The 12060-nt window shown below is 39.8% G+C and overlaps 1 protein-coding gene across 4 annotated transcripts in view; it reads right to left on the bottom strand.

The window, feature by feature from the left end:
- The window catches only part of LOC128690883 (beta-1,4-galactosyltransferase galt-1), a 124117-nt gene extending 113916 nt beyond the window's left edge, over positions 1 to 10201 (bottom strand). For 3 of the 4 annotated variants that reach the window (XM_070087723.1, XM_070087725.1, XM_070087730.1), the window contains exon 1: positions 10076 to 10201. The gene's annotated coding sequence lies outside the window, so the exon portion shown is untranslated. The remainder of the gene's footprint in view (positions 1 to 10075) is intronic. The other variant, XM_070087722.1, reaches the window with a different exon arrangement.
- Positions 10202 to 12060: the final 1859 nt, after the last annotated feature.

Genomic DNA, 12060 nt, shown 5'->3' with positions numbered 1-12060 from the left:
GCCTCTCACGACACGAAGTCAGTCACACGACACTGTTCAGTGTACACTACAACCAGGCCATCTTCAGTGTCCCACGACACCCTTTTCATCTCAGTGTTCCACTACGGTCCTGTGCATATCTCAGTGTTCCACTCCATCGTACGTCCCTCAGTGTCACACTACGGTCCTGGCCCAGTTCAGTGTAACACTCCAACCTTTTCTTCATGTAATGTCCCACTAAACAGCATCTGACGACTCCGGCCCACAGTTGATCAACGTAGACGGTGAGTCCACAGACATCACCGGTAGTCCAGTAAATCCTCTCCAAAGGCGGTTGACACACCGCTAGCCGAACACCATGCTGCAAGCTCACTGAATGCGGCCGTCAAGTAACTGAGGCCAACAGACTCAGTGAGCTGCGGTGAGCGGTTCTTCTAACGCCAGTAGATAGGTACGATTCGGTGGTCAGGTACCTACTGCATAGACGTGTACCCTGAGGAGTTCAGGTACTTAATGTTGAAGCCAGTAGACGTGTACCCTTCGGTGGTCAGGTACCTACTGCTTAGGTGTGTACAGCGAGGCGCTCAGGTACATAATATTTCTAAAGCCAGTAGACGTGTACCCTTCGGTGGTCAGGTACCTACTGCTTAGGTGTGTACAGCGAGGCGCTCTGGTACATACTGTTACTAAAGCCAGTAGACGTGTACCCTTCGGTGGTCAGGTACCTACTGCTTAGGTGTGTACAGCGAGGCGCTCTGGTACATACTGTTACTAAAGCCAGTAGACGTGTACCCTTCGGTGGTCAGGTACCTACTGCTTAGGTGTGTACCGTGAGGCACTCAGGCTCTTACTGCTCTAAGGCCGGCTCAGCAGCCCCCACATTGGGTTTGATGACGCACCCAGTGGTACTGCCGGCCGGCAGGTTAACTATTTAACCGCTAGTTTGGCAGGGGCCGCAACACCCCCACCACAAAAGGACCGACACACAAAGATCAATGTAATATGTATCCCGAACCGTCATCCCGGATATGATCGTCCAGAAATCATTCTAGATAATCATTATCATCCCGGACAGGCCCCCATATATTACAAAAAAGTAATTTTTTAAAGAAGAGAGAGATGTTAAGATTTACTTCTTTTGTAATAAAGAGTTCGGGATACATAAATACACACATTAAAATCAATTAATCTTTAATATATAAAAATCAACTATCTTTGGTCTAGAGGTATTTGAACTATGATATTTGTACATGTTACTATAATAAATTATAATTAGCATCTAACTAAAATAATTAATAACCCTACACAGGGTACAACTCTTGACACTACTGTCACTATATATATATATCTCTATGCTAAAACAATAAATTATAAATAACATTTTTATAATAATAAATTACAATCAACTGCCTCTCACGACACGAAGTCAGTCACACGACACTGTTCAGTGTACACTACAACCAGGCCATCTTCAGTGTCCCACGACACCCTTTTCATCTCAGTGTTCCACTACGGTCCTGTGCATATCTCAGTGTTCCACTCCATCGTACGTCCCTCAGTGTCACACTACGGTCCTGGCCCAGTTCAGTGTAACACTCCAACCTTTTCTTCATGTAATGTCCCACTAAACAGCATCTGACGACTCCGGCCCACAGTTGATCAACGTAGACGGTGAGTCCACAGACATCACCGGTAGTCCAGTAAATCCTCTCCAAAGGCGGTTGACACACCGCTAGCCGAACACCATGCTGCAAGCTCACTGAATGCGGCCGTCAAGTAACTGAGGCCAACAGACTCAGTGAGCTGCGGTGAGCGGTTCTTCTAACGCCAGTAGATAGGTACGATTCGGTGGTCAGGTACCTACTGCATAGACGTGTACCCTGAGGAGTTCAGGTACTTAATGTTGAAGCCAGTAGACGTGTACCCTTCGGTGGTCAGGTACCTACTGCTTAGGTGTGTACAGCGAGGCGCTCAGGTACATAATATTTCTAAAGCCAGTAGACGTGTACCCTTCGGTGGTCAGGTACCTACTGCTTAGGTGTGTACAGCGAGGCGCTCTGGTACATACTGTTACTAAAGCCAGTAGACGTGTACCCTTCGGTGGTCAGGTACCTACTGCTTAGGTGTGTACAGCGAGGCGCTCTGGTACATACTGTTACTAAAGCCAGTAGACGTGTACCCTTCGGTGGTCAGGTACCTACTGCTTAGGTGTGTACCGTGAGGCACTCAGGCTCTTACTGCTCTAAGGCCGGCTCAGCAGCCCCCACATTGGGTTTGATGACGCACCCAGTGGTACTGCCGGCCGGCAGGTTAACTATTTAACCGCTAGTTTGGCAGGGGCCGCAACATGAGCCATGACTCGATCCATGACAGCACTTTTTTCCCAGTGCCACGAGCTGCCACTTTCTTTAACAGTCTCTGCTGCGGAACTCTATCAAAAGCCTTACTAAAATCCAAATAAACAATATCAAATTCTTTATCATGCTCAGCAGCCTCAAAAGCTTTACTGAAGAAATTTAGTAAATTAATTATGCAGGAACGGCCCCTCGTGAATCCATGCTGAGTATCATTAATCAAATTATGCTTATTAAGATGGTTTCTTATAATATCAGCTATAATTGACTAGTAGTTTCCCTACAACCGAGGTAAGGTTTATTAGCCGGTAATTTGACGGTATCGACCTGTCCTCAGACACTTTACCTGTCTGAAGAGATATATTAAAAATATTAGTTAATGGTTCACAAAGTTCGATTTTGCACTCCTTAAGAACCCTTGAAAAAAACTCATCAGGGCCCGGGGATTTATTTTGCTTCAATCGGTCTGCTTGCTTGACAACCATATCGCTAGTGATTGTGATATTACATAATTTTTCTTCTTCAGGCCCACTATAAAAATTAACTAATGGGATATTGTTAGTGTCTTCCTGTGTGACAAACCGAAAGAAAATAATTATTTAAAATCGAGCACATTTCATTCTCCTTGTCAGTAAGATGCCCAGAGTTATTTTTAAGGAGACCTATCTTTTCTCTAACTTTTGTTCTATATACCTAGAAAAAAACCTTTCGGGTTAGTTTTCGAATCCCTAGCAACTGTAATTTCATAGTCCAGTTTTGCTTTGCTTATCCCATTTTTATCCTCCCTCTTAATGTGAATATATTGATTTATAAGATGACCCTCACCTCTTTTTCAAGCACCTATATATTCCCTACTCCTGTTCTGATAGATATTTGAGACTATTATTTATAAATTTCGGGTCATTTCTATCTTATTTCTATATATGGAATAAACGTTCTTTGGACAGCATATATAGTGTTTAGAAAGCTTTCATATTGATAGTTCTCTTCGTTACCTCAGTCCACAGATGATAAGTGTTCTCTAAGCCCATTGTAATTTGCTAAGCAAAAGTCTGGGACTGTTACTGAGTTATCCCTACTATCATACTTCCATTCAGTGTTAAAGGTAATTGATTTGTGGTCGCTTACACCATGTCCCTAGTGTAGATATATGGTCCAGAGAACCGACAGGTTGATAAATTAGACACATGTGCAACACATCAGTATCTTTATTAGGGAAACGTTTCGTTACACAGTGGCTTCATCAGTCCATACAAAGGAGAATGGTGGAAAACAGAAGGATTTTGAGGTAATCAGTCCCTATGTGGCGAAACGTTTCCTCAATAAAGAGACCCATGTGTTGCACATGTGTCTAATTTATCTACATATTCCTAGTGACTCTGATATTACATAATTCATCCTCTTCAAGCCCACTATAAAAGTTAATTATTGGGATATTGTTAGTGTCTTCGTGTGTATTTAAGATGTATTAAGATGTTTAATTCATGTTAAGCACCAAACCCATGTTGGTCATTCAGCGCACGACGTGGTGGAGGCTTGATCCTCCGTCTACTCAGCGCCAAACAGATGCGCTTCCTATTTGTACTCATATAAGAGAAAATAATTATTAAAACTCGAGAATATTTCGTTCTTCTATGTGCGGGTTATTTGTGTAATGTTTCAGTCACGGTATTGTGCCTTTTTGTTATAAATCTAAATTTATCCAACTTAAATCCGTTATTCCAGGTTCTTACCTGAGCCGATATCCTCAGTATTTTATTAATATCGCCTTTGTGTGATGAATGATCTTGAAAACTGACAAATTGAAGATTAAGACACTTTAATGAGGAAACGTTTCCTCAATAAATTCAAATTCAAATTCAAAGTTTATTCTCTATAAAGATTACAATGTTGAATTTACAGAATTTGGTTGTTGTGTGGTTTACATGTAGTTAAATAATAATTACAGAGTGTACCACTAGAACGCCTAGCATGGCTAGGCATTTCGGGCAGACTTAGTTTAATTCTTTATTTTAAAATATTACAAATTATGAGGTAAGTTGGTATTATGGCTAAGTGACTAAATACTAGTTTGTGAGTTTAGCAATGTGAATGCTTTTGTTTTGGCACAGTACATAGTTTCAGTATTGGAGTATCATAGGATTCATTATTTTAAGATTGAGATTAATATTTCTGTTTATGGTCAAATGGGTGAGTGAAAGTGTGAACCACCAGGTGGTATTCGTGTAGTTAGTTGATGGGGTGTATCAGGGAAATAAGATGTTTTCTAATGGTAGTTTTGAAGGTGATGAATGTGTCTGCAGTTTTAGAGTTCTCAGGTAGGGTGTTCCAGATTTTAGGGCCTTTGACATACATTGAATTTTTGTAAAGGTTTAGTCGGACACGGGGAATGTCGTAGAGATGTTTGTGTCTGGTGTTATGCCTGTGGGTTCTGTCACAACTATCAAGAAAGCGTTTTAGGTCAAGGTTGATGTTGGAGTTTAAGGTCCTGTATATGTAGATTGCACAGTAGTAAGTGTGGATGTACTGAACAGGGAGTAAATTTAGATCTATGAAGAGTGGGGGGGTGTGTTGGCAGGGATGGGATTTAGTGATTATTCTTACTGCAGCTTTTTGTTGGGTTATTATTGGCTTTAGGTGTGTTGCTGCAGTTGATCCCCAAGCACAAATAGCATAGGTGAGGTATGGATAAATAAGTGAGTGGTATAGTGTGAGAAGGGCATTTTGTGGCACGTAGTATCGTATCTTGGAGAGGATCCCAACCGTTTTGGATACTTTTTTGGTTATGTGTTGGATATGGGTGCTGAAATTCAGGTTGTTGTCAAGGTATAGGCTTAGGAATTTGCCCTCATTATGTCTGGTAATTAGAGTGTTGTCGATCTTAATGATAATTTGTGTATCTCCTGCTCTGCTACCAAACATAATATAGTAGGTTTTGTCAGTGTTAAGCGTAAGTTTATTGGCTGTCATCCAAGTCGATATTTTGATCAGCTCCTCGTTAACAATGGTGTTGAGGGTGGCAAGATTAGGGTGAGAGATGACATAAGTCGTGTCGTCAGCAAAGAGAATGGGTTTCAGGTGTTGGGATACGTTTGGAAGATCATTGATGTATATGAGGAAGAGCAGGGGACCAAGGACACTTCCCTGCGGAACTCCAGTATCAAGTGGCCGTGTTGTTGATGCTGTGTCTTTAATGGTAACATACTGATACCTATTAGTAAGGTAAGATTTGAAATAAGCAAGCGCATGGCCTCTTATACCGTAATGGTCAAGTTTGTGGAGTAGGATGTCGTGGTCTACTGTGTCAAAAGCTTTTCTTAGGTCATTAAAAATTCCTAGTGGATATTCCTTATTTTCCAATGCTGTGTAAAGCAGAACTAGCATTTTTATGATTGCATCATTAGTGCTTTTATTTTTCCTAAATCCAAATTGGCAGGGGTTGAGTATGTTTTGTGCTGTTATGAATGAATATAGTCTCCTGTGCACGAGTTTCTCAAAGATTTTGGATAGCAATGGTAAGTTTGATATTGGCCTATAGTTGTTTAAGTCTGTAGGGTCACCACCTTTATGTATTGGTGTAACCCTTGCCATCTTGAGTAGTTTCGAGAAGGTGCTAGTTTCTAGTGACTTGTTAAAAAGTAATGAAATAGCATGCGAAAGGATATGGGCAGCTCGCTTGTACAGTAATGGTGGGACATTAGACAGATTCCCTGAGTTGTTTTTAAGTGATTTTATAATCTCGGTGACTTCCGAGGGCTCAGTTGGTGCAAGATAGAAGGAATTTGGGAAATTCCCATCTAGGTAGTCCCCGGCATGGGCACTGGTATGTGGGATTTTATTGGCAAGATTAGATCCTATGGTTGAGAAGAAGTCGTTTATCTTGTTAGCTGTGTCAGTGGGATGTAGTGGTGTTTCATTAGGTTTAGTTAGGATAATATTCTTGTTTTTTTTTCAGTTTGTGGGTCCCTAGAATCTGAGAGAGTGTTTTCCAGGTCTTTTTTATATCTCCTCTAGTGTCTGTGAATCTACTGGAGTAGTGTAGTTGTTTGGCTTTCTTTATTACTTTGGTGAGAACTGATGAATAGTGTTTAAGAATATCATTGTGTATTAAGCCCTGTCTATATTGCTTTTCATATTGGTGTTTCTTGTCAATGGATTTCAGAATGGTGCTGGTTAGCCATGATCAACCAAGCCGTTTGTTTGTGATCTGTTTCGTTTTTGTAGGACAATGTTTGTTGTATAGTCTAAGTAATTTGTTAAGAAAAATGTCTGTCCAGTCATCAATACCATTGGCCTTGGAGAATTCTGTAGGCCAGTCAACAGTCTCTAGGTCAGCTGTGAACTTCCTTATTGAGGCCTCGTCATGGAGTCTAAATGAATCTTTGTTGTATTCAAGTGGTGGTTTACTAATGTTTGTCAGGAGGAAGGTAGGGTAGTGGTCTGTAGCGCTATCAGTGATTATCCCTGATTTAAGGGGGGCTAGTATATTGGTCCATATGTGGTCTATTATGGTTGCACTTGTCTCAGTGAGCCTGGTTGGTTTAGTTATTGTTGGTATGAGAAGTGTGTTGTTCATATTGTTGATGAAATCAGTTACAGGCTGATCATCTAGTAAGCCAAGGTTGATGTTGAAGTCTCCAGCTAAGAGAAGGTGGTGCTTATTCATTTGTCTGTTTGTTATTAGTGACTTTAATTTCTCACTGAAATTTGGGATGTTTGTGTGAGGTATCCGGTAAATGGCACCGATTGTTATAGGTGTCTTAAGGTTTTTTACAGTAAAATTAACAAAAATGTATTCCCCATATTCATCACTAAAGCAAGTGGTGCTAATACAAGATAATTGGTTAGAGTAATAGATTTCAATACCACCCCCAACTTGGTTTGGTCTGCAGTTGTGGATTGCTGTGTATCCTGGTAGAGGGTAGATATCTATTGTGTCCTGCTTAAGCCAGGTCTCAGTAAGAATAATGCAGGAGAAGGGTGTCTTTAGTGATTCAAGGAGTGCTAGGAGGTCATCATAGTGTTTGCTTAAGGACCTGATGTTGTAGTTAAGGCACAAGACTCTCAATTGTAATTGCACTAAGGTCTTATATAAGTTGTTTGCAAGACTTAGAGTATAACTATATTTAAATTGACAGGATAAAATACACAAGTTAATGTAGCAAAAGAATAATAATAAAAAAAATGATAAAAATAAAAATGGCATAAATGTCTTAATCTTCAACTTGTCGGTTTCAAATCATTTATCACATCTGTCAGACACTGCAACATCATGGTGTCTTGATACAAGGAATTCTTCAATACTTGTCCAACCTAAGGACGAAGACCTACTTACAATAGTGGATAGTTCCATTGTGATCCCGCCTCCTCCTGCTTCCACTCACCTAACCCTTAGGACCCCGGTCTTGGCGAACATTATACATACATATGCTGTACTTTCTATAAGACTAATGGACTGAACACATCGTTTCCAGACTGAGGGACTTATTACCTCAAACTCCTCCTCTCCTTACACCTTTTCTTATGTTCTTATGTTCTTTTTGCTTTGTATTGGACTGATGAAGCCACTGTGGGGTGAAATGTTTCCTTAATAAAGATTCCCATATCTTGCATAAGTGTCTTAATCTTCAATATCGCCTTTGTTTATGCCCATCATCTACTTATACCCTTCGATGATATCTCCTCTTATTCTACGTCTCTCAAGAGAGTGAAGATTCAAGGATCTAAGTCTATGAAGATTCCTTATACAGTGAATCATTTTTAGTCATTCTTCTCTGTATGTTCTCCAATGAATTTGTATCAATAGTCTTCATACTGTTGCTCAAATTTCACATTGTTTCAGACTATGGAACAAAACTCTTTTCCAGGCTGAGGGACTGACCATCTTCAAGGGTGATAGACTGATTACATCGTTTTCACATCTCTACTCGACTGAAGAAGCCTACTGTGGAGGCGAAACGTTTCAGAATAAAGATGCCTAACTGTTGCATGTCTCTTACTTATCAACCTGTAGTACTGTTTTGTGATACAAAACAATACTACACTATCACAACAAGTGCAACATAATCACAACAAACACAACATCAACATAAGCATAAAACACAACATACTGTAACAAACCATAAGCATAAAACACAACATATGTAACAAGCCAACACAGCATATTGTATCAAATACAAAAACAAAGCAAACACAACACCATTACAACAAACACCAACACAACAAATACATCACCAACACAAACACACCATCATCAGAAACACATCACACAACACAACACTAACAAACGCATCGCTAACACAATATAAACACAACAATACAGAAAGCACTTCAACAAATGCAATACCATTTCAACAAAAACATTGCCACAAACACAACACAACAACAAAAATATCAACACCAAACACCATCATATCAAATACTACACAGTCACAGTAAATGCAAGATGATCACAACATTACAACATAAAACAAGCACAACAAGGACAACAGCATTAACATAAAATCAACACAACGCATTGCAACAAATACATCACCAACACAACACAACACCACAAGGAAAACACATCGCCAACATAACACATTACCGTCACAATTAATTCAACTTCACAAACACATCACAAGAAACACAACACAACAAACAAAACCCGGCAACAAACACATCAACACATAACATACACACATCACAACAAACACCTTGAATACAACACCATTTCAACAAATACAACTCCACAAATACCACACTATAATAAATACACCATTGCAACAAACACAACATCATAACAAATACAACCCTGCATCAAACACAACACTGTCAGTACAAGCACAACACCAGCACAAAAAACACAACACCACCGAACAAACACTGCCTCACAACAAACACATCAAAAACACAATACTATCACAACACATAACACAATCACAAACACAATACCATCACAACACACAACCATCACAACACACAACCATCACAAACACAACGCTATCACAACACACATAACACCATGAAACCAAACACAACACGAACACAAGAAACAACACTGCAACAAATATAATTCCATTATTCAAAACACACCAAACACAACATCACGACAAACAACTCCACAACAAACACAATTCCATCACGCCAAGCACATCACAACAAACACAATAGAAATACATTACAACCGACACAAAACAAACAGAACACAACACAACAAACAGTATGCTATAACAACAAATTCAACATAACAAACACAACAAACACAAAACCAACACAACAAACACAGCACCAATACACAACATCAAAACAAACACAACTCATCACATACAAACGTCATCACAATATACATAATAAACAGTACAGCCTTATAACAAACTAGAAACAAAAACAACTCCGTCGCAACAAATGCAATACCAATACATCAAACACTGCAGTAACACAAGACACTTAACAGAAACACAACAAACACTTGTCCCAACAAAACACACTTAAGACAACCAACACAACACTAACATAACACAAAAACAGCAATACACAACACAAAAATCTTAATACAAATTCAATAAACACAACATCAACACCACACAAGACAAACACAAGAAATACAGTACCATCTCATCAAATACAACAAATACAACACCGTTACACTAAACACAACCCTATCACATCATAATCAACACTTTCACAACAACCAACGCAACAAGCAGTGTCAACCTATCCTGAACAGCTAACCAAGTGTCAACTCATCTTGAACAACTAACCAAGTGTCACCTCATCCAGAACAACTAATCGCGTATTTTGATGTCGTTAGTAACGTAAGAGAGATATGTATTAAGTGAAATGAAAAACGATCTCTCACACACCACCACCACTCCACACTTCCTCACTGCACACTGAACTGTGTCTCTCTCCTTACATGCTACCCACTTTCTCTCTCTCTCTCTCTCTCTCTCTCTCTCTCTCTCTCTCTCTCTCTCTCTCTCTCTCTCTCTCTCTCTCTCTCTCTCTTTCACCTTCTCTCTCGCGCACCCACCTTCTCTCTTTTCCATCCACCTATCTCTCTCTCACCCTCTTCCTTTCTCTCTCTGTCTCTCCCTCCCTCTCTCTCTCACCCACATTCTATCTCACCCAACTTCTCCCCATCTCACTCACCTACCTTCTTTGCCACCCACCTTCTCTTTTTCCTACAGACCTTCTCTCCTTCCCAACCACCTTCTCTCTCACCCACCCACATTCTCTCTTTCCCACCTACCTTCTCTCTTTCCCACACACCTTCTCTCTTTCTCACCCACCTTCTCTCTTTCCCACCCACATTCTCTCTTTCTCACCCATTTTCTTTCTCACTCACCTTCTCTCTTTCTCACCCACCTCTCTTTCCCACCCATATTCTCTCTTTCTCACCGACCTTCTCTCTTTCCCACCAGCATTCTCTCTTTCCCACCCATCTTCTCTCTTTCTCACCCACCTTCTCTCTTTCTCACCCACCTTCTCTCTTTCCCACCCACATGCTCTCTTTCCCGCCCATCTTCTCTGTTTCTCACTGTTACAAAAAACGCGATTCTAAAAGCTTAGAGATCTCCAGTGAATACTAGAAAGGACTGCCCTTCTAGCATCCAGCCTGTTACTGGGTTTTCGTAACAAGTAGTTAGTATCCTTGTCCAATTATCCATTATAATTCAGTATGGTTCAATAGTGCTTTAGGATTACAACAGGTAGGCTACTAACTAGAGAAATTAAAATTTAATAAATTTATTAAGTATATAAGTTGTCTAGAGGTATATTATCAAAGTAAATTAAATCACATCAATCAAAATAAAATCAATCTCTCGAGTTCAATATTATTGTGCTGAAAGCACATATCACATTTATAATTCTTAAGTACCATCAGGTACATTAACATTTAATAAGATATTACAAATATGTACAAGTGTGAGTATGCGTGTAAGTGCTCTTAAGTAGTTAGCTATGTCTCAAGACTCAAATAAGACTTAAACAAGTGACTGACAAAGTCCTCAAATAAACTAACTTCTTGACCGACTGGCAACCCGAACAGTCTGCTTGAACAACAAAGAATGCTAAGCCCAATAGCAATGCAATATCAAGCGACTACGACACAGAATCAGGAACTGGGAAATAATATAACGACACTAAGTAGGGACCATCAGCAGATCCTCCACAAAAGTTACAACACTCCCATAATACTGAATCTTTGTTCAGCATAGGTAAAACTGTGACTGTGACAATACACAGGAACCAGTACAAAATTAGGTCAGAAGCTATAGCTCGGGACCTGAGATGCTCAGAGTGTCTATGTGACACACAACCTCAGTACAACGTCGAAAATCACTAAGTCTTTACAATGTTCTGTGAACAAAGTTCTACAGAACTAACAAGAATAATGAGACAGACAATCTGTCCAACCAGCAAGCGAGTCTCCAGCAGACTGACAATTTCACGAGAGGTGAAGACACCCCCCCCTCGATCACGTGATAGCTACGTGGACAACTGCAGCTCAGAAGCCGGCAGTATAACGAGCGACAAGCGATAATTATAGTAGTTTGACAATCAAGCCTAACTGAGCACATATTACGTACATCCTAACAACATAAGCTAAATAACAATATAACAGTCAAATAATAATATAAAGTCATACATTTACGATTTAGCTATTATCGCAAATATAAGCAATATAAAATTAAATGAAAAGGTAATATACATTACATATATACATAATAATCATTGTAAC

Source organism: Cherax quadricarinatus, chromosome 2, assembly GCF_038502225.1.
Source record: "Cherax quadricarinatus isolate ZL_2023a chromosome 2, ASM3850222v1, whole genome shotgun sequence".
NCBI classification, from domain to species: Eukaryota; Metazoa; Arthropoda; class Malacostraca; order Decapoda; family Parastacidae; genus Cherax; species Cherax quadricarinatus.
This window is presented reverse-complemented; position numbering and strand designations above follow the sequence as displayed.